Source organism: Peromyscus eremicus, chromosome 3 (genome assembly GCF_949786415.1).
Source record: "Peromyscus eremicus chromosome 3, PerEre_H2_v1, whole genome shotgun sequence".
NCBI classification, from domain to species: domain Eukaryota; kingdom Metazoa; phylum Chordata; class Mammalia; order Rodentia; family Cricetidae; genus Peromyscus; species Peromyscus eremicus.
The window spans coordinates 126,590,455-126,610,053 of record NC_081418.1 but is presented as its reverse complement, the minus strand read 5'-3'; the positions used below and the strand labels follow the sequence as shown (position 1 = coordinate 126,610,053).

Below are 19,599 nucleotides of genomic sequence, written 5' to 3'. Positions count from 1 at the left end.
ATCTACTTCTGATGTCTAAGATGAAGTTAAGTCATGCATCTTCATTTCACTCTGGGCCTTTCATCAAGTCCAGAATCAGCTCATCTTTCTCAAACACAACTCCATTCCTGTTTCTTTTCATACCTCTACGTCTGTACATCAGCCAAAAGTTATAGGGCATGATGCTGCACACCTTTAATACCAGCACTCAGGAGGCAGAGGCAGGAGGATCTCTGTGAGTTCAAAGCCAGCCTGGTCTACTTACTAAGTTCTAGGTTACCCAGAACAACATAGTGAAAGCCTTGTCTTAAAAAAAAAAAAAGTCATTTCAGTCTTTTCTCATCCTCTTTGATGTGTATTCAATCATCACACTGTGTCACTGATAGTGAGATCTCTTTCACAGGTCCCTTCCAAGCACAGCTGTGATCCTGTCACTCCCCTACTCCAAGTCTTGATGCTCCCCACTGAACCCTGGATCAAGTCCAAATGGTTCACTCTGGATCTATTGATACCTTAGAACTCTTACCGTATCATTAAAATTTGTGACTTCTTCCTTGCTGTGTATCCATGTCCTTCCTGGAGGGTTCAGGTTTAACAAGCCCAGGAGGCAGGTGCTGAGCATCTTGGCTCTGCATGTATGCTTTCTCCTATGGATTGTCACCACACTGCTCCCTGGTCACACACCAAGCTGCTCTATTGTTTAATTCTCTCCCTGTCTAGGGACTGTTTCTGAAATAAAACTGCTGTTTTGTCTTGCACAGTACTGGGTATGTAAAAGAAGTCCAAGGGGCTTTAGAAATAATACACATAGGAACAAAAACAACAACAAAAGTCTCACTAGTAACACCACCATTGACCCTAGCCTTCAAAGCTTTACTTCAGCTGCTACAGAAAGCTGAAAGGCCATAACTGGTCTGTGAATTAACTGTTCCTTTTCCCTAATTATTAAGACTAAAAGTGCTGATAAAGTACCTGTGTGTGCTTTTTGTGGATTTATTTTCAATATTTGCAACAATGAAATGTCAAAAGAATTTAAAGTTGCAGACTGTTGGGCTAGGTGTTGTGGTACACATCTTTAATCTCAGCATTCAAGAGACAGAGGAGTCATATTTCTGCCTAATCTACAGAGTGAGTTCCAGGCCAGTCAGGGCTACATAGTGAGACCCTGTCTAAAAACAAAACAAAATAAAATAACTGCAGAATAAATATAGGATAGATCTTTCTCTATTTTTTTAAAAAAAGATTTATTTATTTATTTTATGTATATGAGTGCTCTACTTGCATGTACACCTGCATGACAGAAGAGGGCATCTGATCCCATTATAGATAGTTGTGAGCCACCATGTAGTTGCTGGGAATTGAACTCAGGACTTCTGGAAGAGCAGCAAGTGCTCTTAGCCACTGAGTCATCTCTCCAGCTCCAATAAATATCTCTTATCCAACAGGGGTGCTTTGGATTTCAGATTTTTGAATATTTGCATTGTATGCTGAGATATCTTGGACGACAGACTCCAGACTATACATAAAGTTCATTTATACATCACATACTCCTTAGATCCACAGTCAGAAAGAAATTTATACAGTATCTTTGGTGCACCTGTCTTTTAACAGCAACCTGTCACATGAGGTGTGGAATTCATGTTAGTGCTTAGATTTTCAGATTAGAGATGATCAATCATAGAATTAAAAAAATAATACAGTTCTGCAGTATGCTTTGGATCTCAGGTTGGTAAATTTCAAAATAAATTCTAAGGGTTGGGAAGACAGTTCAGTTGCTAAAGTGTTTGTTGTGTTAACCATGAAGACCTAAGTTTGGATCCCCAGTGCCAACATAAAAAAACAGAGTGTGTTGGTGCACACCTGTTACCCCAGCACTGGAGATGTAGACAGGAGGATCCCTGGGGCTCACTGGACAGACAGTGAGTCCCAGGCCAGTGAAAGATCCTGTCTCAAACAGAAGGCGCCAATGATGAGAGGGCTCGGTGGGTAAGGCACTTACCCCACAAGCCTAGTGACCTGTCTAAGCTTCAGGACCACATAAAGGTAGAAGAAGAGAACTAACTGCACAAAACTGTCCTCCAGTGTTCATGCACCTCCTCACCATGCATATATTCACAATACTAATAAATACAAACTAACAACAACAAGAATTGAGGCCAATGGTTCCTGAACAAGGACACCTGAGGCTGACCTCTGACTTTGACATTCACCCTCTAACACACATAATTCTTAGTGGAGACTGCTAATAATACTGCGCTTATTTATTAGAAACAAAGATGGTTGAATGATTTAATTTCAATTGCATTATAATTGTATAACTTGGCTATTTATTAGGAATTGTGTTAAGCACTAGATAGTCTGTGTTCTTAAGATGTGTACTACAGTACGGCCAGACACATACCATCCCACCAAAGCTAGATGAGGCAACTCAGTAGACGGAAAAGGGTTTCAAAAGTAGGCAAGGAGTCAACGACTGCCTCCACTCCCACTCTCTTGTTGTAGCACATTATGCCATGTTTGGTTCCGTCTCTGGGAGGCCTGCTCTTTTCTGAGGGGAGACAGAGGGGCATGGATCTTGAGAAGAGGGAAGGAGGGGGGGTAGGGGAAGGGGAGGGAGGGGAAACAGCAGTCGGGATGTAATACATGAGAGAAGAATAAAAAAAAGTGCACTACAGAAAAAATTACCTTTTTTTTTTTTTGAAAAATTACCTTTTATACCAACAATAACAGGATATAATTGGTCCAGTAAAGAACTCAATGCTATTGAAAGTCTGGTGTCAGAACCATTGGAGGTAACCACACTACAGTACAGGGAGAAGTCAACCACAAAGCTTATAACACTCCCTTCAGTGGGCCGGAACACCACCTTGGAGTGCAACCAATAGTGAAAAGTAAGGAAGATTCTTCCACACAGTGGCGTTTGGCACCTCAGAACAGAAGTGTATGAAAATATGTATTCTGACATGTTTATTCACTGCTGCTATCACTTTTGTTCCAAAGTCTAGTAGATAAAACAGTGACTTTACAAAATAAGAATATGCCTTGGCAAGATGATTGTAAACCTACCACACATCAAGTTAGTTTAGCTCATGTTCGCTGCCACTCTCCCAGGCCAGTTGCTCTTTAGCAAGATATGAGTTGGCAAGGACTGAGTGCTCTGTCAGGCTCAGGGACTCAGATTTGTAAAAGAATGGCTGCCTACTGTTAGTACAAGACAGGTTACTCTGGTAATATACTACAGTAGGGTACCAAGACAGGCCTCCTACATCTTCATGCTTTTCATGTTGGTTTGTAACAATAATTAACATGAAGAATGAACTTAATATTTTTCCTGAGTGAAGATTATTAATGAGATACTGAAGAGTTGTAGGAATTCTTTGAACTCATGTCACATAGATAAACAGTTAAGCAAATAAGTTGCTGATTTGGGGTTAGTTTTATTTTGTTTTGTTTTTTTTGTTTTTTTGTTTTGATTTTTTTTTTTGCTTAGGGACTGGAACTCATGTATGCTAAGCATGGATGCTATCATTGAACAACACATAAACCCCAAGTCCCCAAGTAAATTGTGTATGTTTCTTATTGTATGGTACTTTACTATGAGGTCTAAAGTTGAAAAACAAATGCAAATATACGTAAATAATCGTAACAAACAGCTAGTTCTTGCCATAGACTGAGTCCCAGGAGGTAAGGCACCCAGATCTAGCCCTATTCATCTTTAATTACTAAAAGCTCACTATCATCATGAAACAAATAGATAACAGTTTGTCAAAAGACAAAGGCCACAAAAAAAAGAGACAAAAGGCACACACTGTGCTTTTCTTTAATTTGTAATAATTAAGGAGATAATCAGGAATAATAATGCACGTTCCTCCAAATCAAAAAGAAGGAAATTTCTAAGACATTTTTCTAATAACATCTTCAGAAAATAAAATTAGTGTGTTCTAGGAAAGTCCTTGTTGTAAACACAATCTATGTGTACTTGGTATAATGTGTTGGCTTCCATGAAAATTCTACCCTTTTCAGGAATGACTTGGACTTTGGTAGTAAGAAGGGTTAGACTGGGGTGTGTAGGAGATTATGGATGTGAGCAGTATAGAGTGAATTGACTCACTTCTCTCTGTTTTTATTTCTTTGGGGGGAAAATGTGAAAATCATGATTATGGTAATACTCAATCCTATAACAGTTTCTAAGCTCTTTTTCAATCTGTCCTTATTTGATTCTTGAAATAAATACCCTCCTTCTTAACAGATAAACTGAGGTCTGAAGTCTTTAGAACTAATCAGTTTCCTGAAGAGACCACAGGCATTATATAGTAGGTTCTAGAAGTCAGTGAATAAAAAGTTGAGTATGAGGCCTATCTACAGTAGCAGGAAAGGCCATTCTCACTACATGTGATTATACTACTTCCCAATAACAATCCTTATAGTTCCAGTGAAAGTAACAAAAACAGTTTTGTGGTTTATTAGTCATGCTAAACTTCTCTGGATATTTATTGTAAAAAGCTAACAAAACTAGACCTTACCAATTGCATTTAAACTTCAGTGGTCACTTCTGGATACAGAAGTACTTGGGTTTACAACACTCTCTGGAGGAAATTCAATAACACATTGTTAATACTCAATTCCTACAAAATGATTTCAAAGCTCCATGGGAATTTTAGATTTGCACAAGTTATTAGGATGTGACCTTTCCCTTAGATTTCTTATTTTAGGATCAAGTTAACATGGTATTTCCCCAGTGGGAGCTGCTGTACTTCCTTCGCAGATAAGCAAAAGCAATCACAAATTATAGTGAGTAAACTCAGGGAAATACATATTTCTGTGATGCAGATGAAAATGAAATCTTAAAAGGAGACCACGCTACATGTTCTTGGATTTGAAAGGAAAAGCCATGTGGCTTGCTAACAAAAGAAAACAAAACCCACGCCATTATGGTATTTCCCTGAAATTTATTCCTGATTGTTTTGTGTCCCGGCTAAGTCTTATGACTTTTAAAGATTATTAAAGATGTTTACGTCACTTAATTTCCTATGCTCTGTCTACTGGGAGTATAAAAGGTTAAAAACATCAAATAATTTAAATGATTTGAGATCATAGGATCTAGAGAACAAGGAGTTCATAAGCTTAAAGGAAAAAAAAACTAAAATAAAATGAAAGAGATCACAGCTGCTTTCCCTTTGCCCCACTGAGTAACAGTAGCTTTTACAACTGTGTGTGATTTATATGCATTATTTGCAACATACAAATGATTGGCAGGAACCAAAGGAGAGGTACTCACAGGCATGAACATACATACACACAGAGGATAATAAAGAGACTCAACCTCTGAAAGAGTTAATAAAAAGGAATTTCATCCATAATCTAATATTTTTCCTATTCATTTTAACTGTAAATGTTTCTATCTTAAATTTTCCTCTTATGCTTTCTTTACCCTAAAATTATTCTTCCAAATATTTAAATTACAAATTTAAAATAATTGATTTTTTTCAAGATACTGAGACCATTATCCCCTTAAACAGTTAATAACATTTTTAAAGATTTATTTATTTTTATGGGTATGAGTGCATGTATGTATGTGCACTGTAAGTATGCCTGGTGCCTAAAGAGGCCAGAAAGGGCACTGGATCCCCTGGAACTAGAGTTACAGACTACGTTAGGCACCATGTGGGTGCTTGGAATTGAGCTCTTAATCACTGAGCCATCTCTCCAGCCCCCTATAATAATTTTTCAATTGAGGAAAAATATTTTTGAGACATCATCCCCTTATATAGCTCAAGCTGGCCTTGAATTTGAGATCTCACTGTCTCAGCCTCCTGAGTGCTGGGATTACAGGCCTGTATTATGCTTTGATAAATCTATATAATTTCAAAGTTGTGTTGTGTTGTACTTTGTTAGATCTACATTTTCAGAAGTTGTTATTCCTTCCTCTTAGTCAGCAGTACATAGTCATCACCACATGTAGTAGTGTCACATTTTAATTAAATTTGCATAGCCTCAGGAAATATTCTGCAGGAAATAATCCTTGCTATAAGTCAATTGTTGGTTTTAGTGGTTGGTGGAGTTTGTTTGTTTGACTGCTAAGGATGGGGATCCAGTGATTGTGCATACTAGGAGGCACTCTACCACTTCGGCAATACCCCAACCCTGCTTTTTTTTTTTTTTTTTTTTTAGAAAAACAACAACAACAAAATCACTTGTGTTATTTTATTCCTCTGTACTCCTCACATCCATCCACTATTACATAATCACAAATAACACAGGTACATGCTAATTCATTTAAACAAGCTGGTTATGGTGAGACATAGGCCTTTAATCCTAGCATTTGGGTGGTGGAGAACAAAGAAAAAAGAAGTCATTTGAACTTGTTCATTTGTTACTAGCGTACCCCAATGAAACAAAAACAATATAATTACCCAAGCATTTCTACTAACAATTCCTCTTAACTGAAGAAGGCAACCTTGAAAATTAAATGAAATATGTGCCAGGAAATATTTATGATATATAATAGTGTAATCAGTTATTTCATCCAAAAATCAAATCAAAACAAACAAACAAACAAAAAAAACAACCAACAAACAGCACCTAAAACCTGGCTTAGTAAGTTAGGTACTGTCACTACAGTCACTACGATAGAAAGTCTTGTCACCATAAGAACACATCTGAAAGTCAGGGAGAAACTAGAGGAAATGTAAATGTCCTAGCAGCAGAGCAGGATGAGCCAAGTGGGATATGCAAGTGGGAAAACATATCCATTAACAAGAGCTAGAAAAATTATGGGAGAAAGTTTTGTATGACTGTGATATTTTCATTTTAAACATATTTTCATAGATTTAAGGAATAAAAGTGTTTAGAATGAAGAAATAAGAGAGACAAAGGGACAAATGAATATGATAGAGGTACATTATATATATATATATGTATAAAAACCTTGTAATGGAACTCATTCTGAAGAGAGAGAGGCAGAGAGTGAGGTAGAGATAGGTAGATAGATGGATAGATAGATAGATAGATAGATAGATAGATAGATAGATAGATGATAGATGGGAGTGTGTGCAACCTGAAATCCCAGCACTTTGGAGGTGAGACAAGAAGATTGTAAAGACAGCCTGAGCTATATAGTGAGTTCCAGACTAGTCTAGAGTACATGAAATCCTGTCTTACAAAACAACAAAAGGGCTAGAGCTATGGGTCAATGGTTATGAGCATTTGCTGCTCTTCCAGAATACCCAAGTTCAGTTCCCAGCACCCACATCAAGCAGCTCACAACTGTCTGTAGCTCCAGCAACAGAGGATCTAACATCTTTGGTTTCCACATGCATGTGCATATCTACACATAATTAAATGTACTAAAAATGAGTCTTAAAAAAAAAAACAAACAAAAAAAGAAATGACTGTAAGCCTTGACTGTAGCTCCATAGTAAAGTGTGTACTTAAGCGTCTGGAAAGCCCTGGGTCTAATCCCCAGCACTATCAAATTAAAAAAGGAAGAAAAAAAATAAAGCAAAACAAACCCATTAGCTAAAATTCAAAGTAATTTATGCTAGCTTTACATGTTGCTGTTAACATACCAATTGCCCACCGTTAAGGTTTTAATGCCATGTATAATCTGTATTTCAACCCAAAGCTCTGAATTCAGACACAGCAGGTCAGCTAGGCAGAGTTGTGTACAGAGAACGTGCCCCAATACTGCCTGTGTCACATACAGAAACCGATAAAGATTGTTGTGTCCTATTAGTGATTTATAGAGTTGTGATTCACTCTACCCAGTACAACTATAGTTGAATTCCTCTGTCATAAAATCACTAGGCCCAAACAAGTTCAAATATCTTTTATCTACACTCTTTTCTCCTTTACCATCTGTTAACGTATTTCTTATGGGGGCTTTTCTTCTTTGTATAGATTCATCCGCCTTAGTTGTAAATTAACCTACAAGCAACTCATTGAGTTTTTCTTTGAACTTCACAATTTATGGCACAGGGGCCATTTAAACTGCCAGTTGGCAAATTATGTTCAGAAAACCATCCCTAGATTTAAAAACAAAACCTTCCCAAGAGTAAAGGTGCCACAGCAAAAAAAAAAAAAAAATGGAATGTAACTACTAAAAAATTCTGTATTTTCTTTTTTTTCAATTACAGTAACATATATATAAATTTATCATTTTCCCTATTTGTATGTATTTTGAAATGTCAGTTCAGCGGTGTTAAATACATTCACAATGGTGAGTAGGCATCACCAGAACTTCTTCAGTTTGTAAAATGGAAACTGTTCCCATTCCATGTTCAAGCCTCACTTCTGGCCCCCAGCCTCAGTAGTCCCCAGCAGTCCTCACTCCACTGTCTATGAATCTAACTGTGCTAGGTACATCTTCTGCTAGTCTTCCTTTCACCTAAAAACTGTTAACTGATACAGTTTACTAAGTTGGTTAACCATGCAAGTGAGATTAAAAAAAATTTCAGGGTCAAATTCCAAATACTTAGCATTTAATTTTCATGCCAAATAACTGAATTTAGATCACTCCTTCAGATGCCAAAGTGCATATTTGCCTCATTTTGAAGGGCTTGGTCTCTCTGTTTTAAATCACTTTAGGTTTTTCTAAGATTAAATCAATTTTCAAAGCAAACTTAATGCTGTTATTGATTTCCTTTGACTGTCCAAGCTCTCTTAGTGTTATTCATACTCACTGCACTCCCCGACATTCTTACCAATAACGAGTAGTCTTCTCTCATCTCGCTGCTCATAAGATTCTAGGTAATAAAGAGTGGGGATCAAGAGCTTATGAATAAAATTTAAAAAACAAAAACAAAACTTGTGAGGTTCTTGTTTGAACATTCACATCCTATCCTGTCCTCAGCTAGATTAAACAATTTGCTAAAAGTTAGTTCCCAGGGAAGAACAGATTTGTGGAGCTGGGAATCTGTTATCCCCCTGTCCCCAGTCATGGGTGCTGGGTAACACACATTCATGCAGGGCAGATGTTCTAGCCCTCAGCTGTCCTGGACACTCCTGTGGGGTTTTCAGCATGGTTCTCTAAGAAGATGCAAGTAACCGGCTGCTAGCTGAAGTAGATTGAGCAGAGACAGGTCTGTAGAGAAAGGGGTGGGACAGCAGAAGAAGAGAGTAAAGGGTTAGGGAGAAGGCTTGGTGGGAGAAGGCTGCTTAGCTTGCATCTAGCTGGGTTTAGCCTCTAACATAAAAAAACAAAACAAAACAAACAAACAAACAAAACAAGCCACTCTAGAGAAAGGGGAATTTCCTGCTTCATACCTCTGGCTTGTTTATGAATTACAAACAGAAACTCTACTGGTATAAATTAGCGAAAACCAAGGAGAACAATTATTTGGTGATTTCCATGTGACTTTTAAAACCTTCATATTTAATGGTTAAGGATGTAACAGTGGTAGAATGCTCATCTAGAATGTGCAAGACCCTGAATTTGATCCCCAGAACTGCAATAAATTAAATAAATAATAAATAAAACCACCACCAAATATTTCATAACTGGGAAATGATTTAACTTCAGGCTTACAGAACAAATAAAACAGTGACATATCTCAAGCTTGTGGATCTTTCCCCACAGTTCACATATTCAAACCCTAGCACAATTATAAAAAATGAACTGATGTAATAATATTCACCCCTTTATTTGGATTTCTCCAGCTTTCTCACTAGTATTAGTCCCTCTTCAGCTCCAGGATCCACCACATCCTCTTGCCATGTCTCCTGACCTTCTTTTAGGTTTCCAACTTGGCCTGTCTTTTACACCTCTGATGCTGTTGAAGCATATTGCTCCGGAATTCTTAAGCTGTCTCTATTCAGGGTGTGTCTCATGCTTTCTCATGATTCAGCTGAGGTCATGGAATTTTGGGAAGAATACCAAACATGTCCTGTGTCCCTCTCAGGATATCTCACAGGGCAGACAGCTTACTGTCTTACTACTGTTGATACTGACCTCGGCTGCTTGGCTATGGCTGGTGTCTTCCAGGAGCACTGTAAGTCTCTTCATTCTCGTTTGTAATTAACACAGATGGGGAAAATACTTGAAAGCTGTGCAAATATCCTGTTTCTCCTTAAGTTCTTACCCACCCACAAAAGTCAGTGCTCATTGGTGGATCCAGTCTGCAGCAAAGATTGCTATGGTTCTCTGACAACAACTTTCTGTTGCAATCACTTCTTACTGAGTTCTGTAAAGAAGAGTCATTATTCTCTCCACCTCCATTTATTCATTTACTCTGTAATTATTTACACCAGTCAGAACTCTTGTATATATTTCACTTGGGGAGCTATAATGCAGTTCCACAGTTAGTTGGTTTTATTGCTCAAATTGTCTCAGTTTTGGCTGCTAGGCTCTCTCCTCCCACCCTGACTCTTCTGGAGCACACCCTGGCTTCTGGCACCACATAGGCCTCCAGGCTTATGCTGGACTGTTTTTGCCTCAGCTTTTCAATCAACCTCTTCTACAAAGAACTCCAGTTTCTTTTGGGAGAAAATGGCATTTGGACTCCACAGTTTGGTTTGCTACTAAGGAGTCTCTTACCTAGGTCCTCTCAGGGGACAGAGCTAAGGAACATGCACACATGCACTGATGCACATGCACACACAGTCTGCATTAATTTGTGAATGTATTTATCTGACAGTTCTTTCTTCAATGCATCTGCAGGTTTCAGAAAAATGGGCCATCCTGTGACTTTCCTTGTTGACTATAACCAATAGTCCTAAAACTACATAAAGTTTCAGAGTAACTTAGGTCTCCAGGCAAAAAGCCACACTAGGGGAGTAAGAACTGCCTTAGCATACTAGGATCAGGTCTTGAAGGAATGATGGATTTCCCAGAACTTTGTCCACAGGCCCTGAAGTCATACCCCATGCTAGTCAGTCCCAAGGAGGAAGTACCTTCATGTAGGTACAAGCTGAAGTTAGCAATTCTCCTCACAAAGAATGTTTGATATATATATATATATATATATATATATATATATATATATATATATATGAGCCTACTTCTGTCTGATCAGAGGTGAGGGCTGCATGGCCTATGAGGACCAGATAAGATATATTTATCTAACTTTAATCATAAGTATAAGAATCTAAAATAATGCACTTGGAGTCATTACATGGGTATAAAAATAAGAGATTAGAGGACTATTTTTAAATATTTGTGTTATACCCAACTTCTAGGGCATTTTCCTATCTTTGTTTTGTCTTAGACAAGTATGCTATTATGAACCACAACTAACAGGCAAGTTATGTAGGAGAAAGTATTGAGGCAGTAAAAAAAAAGTTTTTAAAATACAAATGTAATATAATAAATTCTGATGTACATAACAGTAAAGGGCTGTCCTTGTTTAAAAAATGTCCTTCTTGGATATCAGTGGTTCACAGTTAGCTTCTTTCAAATCTGAATAATTAAAAAGAAATAATATTTTCAAATTTCATTGGTACTCAAAATCCTCAGACAACCCAGGCTGCCAAAAGGCAAACATACACATTTTCATTCCAGTATTTGTTTCTCCTGCACATTTAAAGCTTTATATTCTCTAGAAATAACCAACATACCATCAAATGATTCATTGTGCATCATGAAGGATGAAAAAAATCTCAGAATAGTTGCATAATAGAGACAGACAGGCATTTGATCTGCTCCTCTTGCTTTACCAGTCAGATCACTGACACGATGCAAAACTTTTTTATTGCACCCAATTAATACATCAAATTAATAATAACTGTATCACCATTCAGACTTAGGAAAAACTAGATCTTTAAAAGGATTAGCAAGCTCAAAAGACAGGGCTGAGGGCTCTGGGTATGGTTTACTGATAGAAGCCACACCAGGAGGCCTGCTGTCCATATCCAGTTCCCAGGTAGGGGGTGATGAAAGTCTGATAAGAGTTGTACATTGCAAAGCTGATGTTTACTGAAATTTGATTTCACCTGGAAGCTACATAGTTTAGAAGTCTAAGGTCAAAGTAGAGTGCCCAGCCTGCTTGGGTATGGGAGATGAAGTACACACCACCCTAAGCAGACTTTACAGAGGAAGGTCCAGGGAGCAGATTGTCTAAATAATGATTCACATCCTTGTCTCTTAAAATGCTCAGGGAGCCCAGAATAGGACATTCAGTAAAGACAAAACAGCATCCGGTGCCAAGAGCCTTATCAGAAGGGCCGGAGAGCCCCAGCTTGCAGACCTAACCTTCTGCACGCTCTGACATACACAAGACTCCAACACTTGGCTTTTCTGACTTCTTGGAACTGACAGAAACTGTTCTGTTACATGATGGATGGTGTAAAAATGTTACATCATGAAGACGAACTGTTTTCCCATTCTGTTATTTCTAGCATTTAAGAACATGAACTTCAGCCAATGAGCTCTGCTTGTTGGTGTTCCCCAGCACTGCACAGTACTGCTGCTTGAAAACAGGCAAGTTTGAACAGCATCTCAGTGTCACTAGTAAGCTGCAGTTCTGTTTTCAGAGCAGGATAGTCTTCTACAGGAAGAGCTCATTGTCAGCACTTTCTGCCTGTATGCCTTGTTTTTTGGCTGTGACTACTGGCTTCTACCGTAATAATTTGCATAAACACTTAATTTGCTAGTCAACAGTGAAGGCAGCATCCACACAGAAACTGCTTATTATGTATAGCATATTTAACACATGCTTTATCTGTAAGAAATCACTACTCTGACTTTTTTTTTAAAGTGTGTAAGGTAAAATTAAAAAAAAGATTCAGAAATAAGAAAACAAAAGAAAAATATCAATAAAGAAATTAATTAACAAAACCATTACCTCAAAAAAATTTGAAGATCTAGGTTAAGATTAATTAATTAAGCAATATTAATTTCCTTGACACTTGCTCCCAGTCCTCCTTAAATGCATATGATTTCATTAAGAACTAGACAAAAAGAAAGTAATATTCATTTATTATTTTAAAAAATGTTCACACATATATTTTGATCATATTCCTTCCCATCTTCCAGATCCTTGCAGATCCTTCCCCCATACAACTTCATGTTCTTTCTCGCTCTTAAAAAAATACACAGAAATGTAGAAACTGGTATCTATTCAAGGCTTGTGACCCAAGAGTTAGATCAAACAGAAAACAAGGCCAGTTCCTCCTACCTCCTACTGGAGGCAGGCAGTATTCCAACCATCACCCATACCCTATTCTACTCTCTGGATCCACTGAGACTGTTCTGTGTCTTCAAGGTATAGTCTACAGACACAGGACAGAGATAATCTGAGGACAGTGTACGGAGCTCCCTCACATTCTATGTTTATGTTATGTTCATTGGATGACCAATCCATTTAATTCCCTAAAACCTGGAGACCCAGGCAGTGAAGAAACTGATCATGGCTTTGCACTTACACAAAGCTCACAATAGGCCAGACTATTTCTGCCTACTCCTTCAACTGCTTCATATAAGAAATAGGACTTTCTACTAGAATCACATAGATAACAATATAGGCCAAGAGCAACTGTCAGATTAATTTGCCTGAAATGGAATGAACAGTGAAAACTGACCCAAGAGATAGGGAAAAAAAAGGAAATCATCAAAAACTTATCCAGGAATTACATCCTCAAAGGGTTGCAGGTATAACTCAATGGTAAACCAGTTGCCTACCACCCACAAGCCTCTGGGTTCAATGTCCATCACTGCCGAAAAAACAAAATAAAACAAAACAAAATCCTCTTGCCAAAAGTAATTTTACAGATGTCCTTTTAAAATGCTACAGAAAGAGATGTCATATTTAAACTATGAGTAAAAACTTTTACATTGACTGTATTAATTTTTTTTGTTTTTGTTTTTGTTTTTCGAGACAGGGTTTCTCTGTGTAGTTTTTGGTGCCTGTCCTGGATCTCGCTCTGTAGACCAAGCTGGCCTCGAACTCACAGAGATCCGCCTGGCTCTGCCTCCCGAGTGCTGGGATGAAAGGCGTGTGCCACTACCACCCGGTGACCATGTTAATTTTTAAGTACCATAATATTGATACAAAAGTTTAACACTTCCCACTCACCACAGAAGAAAACATCAAAAAAGGGCTATTGAAATGACTGAGTGGGTAAGGGAGCTTTCTGGCAAGCCTGATGATCTGTGTTCAATTCCCAGAATCTCCATGATAGAAAGAGAGAACCAACTTCTACAAGTTGTCCTGTAACCTTCACTATGTACACATGTTACAGATATATATATATATATATATATATATATATAATTATATATATACATACACACACATAAACTAATGTAACAAAAGCCACTGAAAAATATCAGTCCTATTTATTAATATTAATTTAAAACAATAAGTAAAGCTAGTTAATTTAATTATATACTAAAAACCTACTTGATCAAATTGTATTTATCTCAGAAAAGCAAAGGCAATTTAATACCAAAAATTGATATTAAGTTCATGTAATGGCATTAGCCCAATTTTAAAACAAGCCGTATGATTATCTCAAAACATACAAAAATAGTACTCTATATAATTCTGCTGTTGGGCTGGGCCTGTATCTCAGTGATATCTTTCTTACCTAGCATGCTCAAGGACCTGGGTCCCAAACCCTAGCACCAAATAGTATTAACTCAACATTTGTTCTTGATAATATTTCTTTTAAAAACTAAGAAAGTTGAATAAGAAGAATCTGTCTCAAACTTACAACTAATATGTTCTTTTTTTTTCTTTTCTTTTTTTTAAAAATTTTTATTTTGCAATACAATTCAGTTCTACATATCAGCCACAGATTCCCTTGTTCTCCCCCCTCCCCCCCCCCTCACCTTCCCCCCAGCCCGCCCCCCATTCCAATCTCCTCCAGGGCAAAGCCTTCCCCACAGACTGAGATCAACCTATATAAAACCCCACACATTAATAGTGGGAGACCTCAACACCCCACTTTCACCACTGGACAGATCCCCCAAATCGAAACTTAACAGAGAAATAAAGGACTTAACTGATGTCATGACTCAAATGGACTTAATCGACATCTACAGAACATTCCATCCTAACAAAAAAGAATATACCTTCTTCTCAGCACCCCATGGAACCTTCTCTAAAATCGACCACATACTTGGTCACAAAACAAATCTAAACAGATACAAAACAATTGGAATAACCTCCTGTGTTCTATCAGACCACCATGGTCTAAAGTTGGATTTCAACAACAACAAAAACTACAGAAAACCTACAATCTCATGGAAACTGAACTAATATGTTCTTAATTGTGAAATATGACAGCAGCATTTCCTGAGGTGTAGTCTATAAATAACCAGTTCCTTTTCCAACAGTGAAGGTTTCACTAGAAAATAAATGTGTGTGTAGTGTGTTTTGGAGATTTATAAAAGACATTAAGATATAACTACTCTGTTAAGCTTCACAATTAAATAACACCATACATCATCAATAGCAACTCACATAGCTTCATTATTCCCAACTTCACCCGAACAGTGGATTCATCAATTGCCATTTTTCTGTTCCTCCATACATTGCACTGGGGTGATGTCACACAACTCTCTACCGAAACTAGTTACAAGCGGCTTTGTTGTTAACCCATTCAACTTCTTGATTTCTACTGTTTTCCAATGGTGAAATGGTGAAGTGAGAAAATGCTTCATTGGCCCTCCTGACATGAAGAGAATGCTCTGGTTTGAGGATTTGTGAGTTTCTATGGTGTAAGATATGGGTTTCAAGCTTCCAGCATGATACCTCTGAGGCAGAATGCCCACCACACAGACATAATGCCAAATCTTAGCAATGTAAGAGCTAGGAAATATCTTTTTTGTGTGTCTTTTTTTAGCATAACCCATCTGATTGTAAGTTCATATAATCTAATATTTAATGAGAAGTCTCTAACAACTGGTTTAGTAAAACCCTTACATTTTACAATTAATTTCTACAAGCTGATCTGAGCGGGCTCCTGAATGCTGCTGCTTCATCCTGCCTTCCTGCTACTTCTTTTGTGCCTGTTCTTTCTGAGACTGTCCTACTATAACATTCTAAAAGTTCTTTGGCTTTCTTCTTTCTACTCTTGAGCATGGTACACCTTCCTTTGTGTAGTTTCTAAGTTACTCTCAAGAACTCTTAAGTTCGCACTGAACATGGTGGGCAGATCTATAATCCTAGCACTTACGAGGCTGAGTCAGGATGATCATGAGTTCTAGGCCAGCCTGAGCTACATAGCAAGACCTTGCTTCAAAAACAAAACACAAACCCAACCCAAACTAAACAAGAAAGAGTTCTAAATTTTTTGGCCACTATGTCTGGAGCACTCATCTCTTGCTGAGGTGCTCCCAGCATCTCAAACTTAATACAAACCAAGCAAATCTATCTTCTCCCTCTGAAATATCAAAGAAGCACAATTAAGGAATATGGGATGGAGGGTGGACTTTGGCCTGGGGAGCATGGGTAAACTGAGGCAAGAGGTAGGGAGGACTAAAAGAAAACATAACTGATCACTTAATGGGTATATTTTTCATTCTTCAAAACATTCAAGACAATTCCAAGCTTTTACCTGGGTCTTTGAAAAATCCAGTGAATAGTACTCAGCTCCTACCAACAAGCAGCCCTTTCTGCCCTCCCCTTAAATTCTTTTCACATTCTCTGTAGTCTTCCCTAGAGCCCTGCTGCCTAACCACTTCCTCCACTCCCAGCTCAGAAAATTCAAGATCTCCCCTTTTCTTCTTCTTTGAGCTTTGACTTAGCACATCAGCTTCACGGTTTTGCCAGCACTTCATGGCCAGCCCCTTTTTATTAATACCTTATCACAAAAGTCTAGAAACTGACATGGGAAGATTGCGTGTGCACACACACACATGCACAAACACCTGTGTGATATTGGAGCTTGAACCTAGGAGTTCATACATGATGGGCAAACTGAGCTGTATCTTTTTTTAAAAGTAGGGAAAGCAATCTTGTTCCATCATACAGTATTCCTCACATGTGTTGGATGAAGGTAGGAAGTATGCAAACATATTCAAATTAGTAATTTTTATTCTAAGATAAATGTAGTCATTCCTCTATATGCAAGGATTTTGTATCCTAAGATTTACCCAACTACACACTGAGAATATTTTTTAAAAAATACATTGCCAGGGAGCTAGCTCAGCAGGTAAAGCATTTGATGACTTGAATTCAGTTCTTGGAAGCCATGTAAAGGTAGGAGAGAGCCAACTGCACAGGCCATCCTTTGACCTCCACACTCGTGCTATGGCATGTGTATGTCCAAACTCACATATATTATACATACCCATGATAATCATAAGTAAACATTCCAAAACCACTGTGCCTATACTGAATATGTAACAACCTTTATCTTGTTGTTTTTCCCTAAACAACACAGTAGAACAATTTCTCTGGCATTTATACTGTATTAGACATAACAGGACATATAAAGGCAATTTAGAGCAATAAGAATATATGGATAGATTATATGCAAATACTACATTTCATATAAATTTCGAAGCCAGCTCCCATGGATACAAACTCCACTGAACTTTTCACTGCTGTATCCCCTCTTGCCATGAAGACTGATTCCTTAGAGGAATAGCTCAATCAAGGCCAGTTAACCTTAGATTTTTACAGCAACCTTATAAAATTTACTATTCAATTGACTGTTATATCCTCAGATAACAAAATAAAGTGACTTTATTTGTATTAAAAAAGCAGAAAGGAAAGAAGGTGGGGGAGAGAGAGAGATTTTTTTTTTTCCCTTTTCGAGACAGGGTTCTTCTGTGTAGCCCTGGCTGTCCTGGAACTCTCTCTGTAGACCAGGCTAGCCTTGAACACAGAGATTTGCTTCTTCTGCCTGGAATTAAAGGCTGCGCCACCCTGCCTGGCAGAGAGAGAATTTCAACAGTGGTTGTCCTGCCCCCAGTGGTTGATTTTAGGTAATAGTGGAGTTTCTAAATATACATCAAAGATTTGGTAATCTCATTTGCCTTGTGACAAATAACACAAAAGCACGCTGTATTTTCAAGTCACTATCACACACTAGACTGACTTTCAGTGAACTAGAACAACTAGCCTACATTACATCTAACTGTTACACAAGGCATGGTAGTGGGGATATGTGTGTATCTGTAGATATTTCATTCTCTGGGACTCTGATACTGTAAAATCAGGCTCCTGTGTAGGACTTGGTGGCCAGGTTTAGATTACTTGGGTTCAAATCCTAGCTTTCTCATTTGGCAGGTTAGTTGGTCCCTTCCTATTTCCTCATTGACCTCAGTAATGTACGAATTGCACAACATGCACCCACCTTCTTTTGAGGCAGGGTCTCCTGTAGGTCAGACTAACTTTAAACTCACTATTAGCCAAGGATGACCTTGAATTTCTGAGTTCCCCATGGGCTGGGATACAGACATATGTCACCACCCCTAGTTTATACAGTTCTGGGGATGGAACCCATGATGTTATTCATGCTAGACACATATTCTATCTACTGAGCTACATCCCATTCCAGTACATAACCTTAGCATTATATATGATATAGGACTGTTGGAAGAATAAAGTAAGATCCTGTATCAATGTGCTTTAAATAGAGCCTGAAACATGGTTGCTGATCAATAAATATTAATGATAACTCTCAATAACTAGCTTATCTTTTTGTTGCTTGAGTTAATTAAGAAACAGTCATTCAGCAAGATGATTAAGTGACATTTTGGCTAAAGATTTAAACTATGTGGTAGGCTAAGCAGGACAATGAAAGGTTAAAAAATGCTCTAAGCAGGGAATCACATACTTCCATTTATAAATAATTTATAGACTAAGATGCCCCAATGAGTAATTTTACACAAGAGAGTTATGAGAGCTATTGAGGACTGGGAAACAGAATCAGACTGTGGGTATGATTATATTAAAGCAGCAGTTATCTGCTGAGCATCTGCTGTTCATTATTGCTGCTCTAGACAAGGAGCTACAGGATGAACATGACAGACTCTCTTGTGTAACTGCACATGTGAGGGAGGACACAACCCCAAATCAGTGGTTCAAGGATCATCTGCTCTCCATGCTGTTTGGGGAAAAAGGTAGAAGTGAAAGTTGTTAGAGACAATCAGGAGTCACTTCAACAAGCTACTGTGCTTTACAAGCATTTACCAGTTGTATTGGCTGGGTTTATGTCAACTTGACACAAGCTAGAGTCATCGAAGAGGAAGAACCTCGAGTGAGAAAATGCCTCCTTAAAATCTAGCTGTAAGCCACTTTCTTAATTAGTGATTGATGGGGGAGGACCCAGCCTACTGTGGGTGTTGCCATCCCTGGGCTGGTGGTCCTGGGTTCTATAAGAAAGCAGGCTGAGCAAGCCATGGGAAGCAGCTCTCCTCCATGGCCTCTGTATCAACTCCTGCCTCCAGAATCCTGCTTGTTTGATTTCCGGTCCTGACTTCCTTCAATGATGAACAGTGCTGTGGAAGTGTAAGTTGAATAAACCCTTTCCTTCCCAACTTGCTTTTTGGTCATGGTGTTTCATCACAGCAATAGTAACCTTAACTAAGACACCAGTGAGTGAAGGCCTATTGGCCCCTTTTAGACAGTTTGAGAATTAGCGAATTAAAAAAACCCATTTGGAAAACAATCATTGGAAACCACATTCTGTCAGAAAGACCAGAAAAAATTCAAAATAAAGGCATCCCTG

General features: G+C 38.1%; 1 protein-coding gene across 2 annotated transcripts in view; it reads right to left on the bottom strand.

The window, feature by feature from the left end:
• The window catches only part of Pparg (peroxisome proliferator activated receptor gamma), a 130,582-nt gene that overhangs the window by 95,779 nt on the left and 15,204 nt on the right, over positions 1-19,599 (bottom strand). For both annotated transcript variants that reach the window (XM_059258404.1, XM_059258405.1), the window contains exon 2: positions 11,303-11,374. The gene's annotated coding sequence lies outside the window, so the exon portion shown is untranslated. The remainder of the gene's footprint in view (positions 1-11,302; positions 11,375-19,599) is intronic.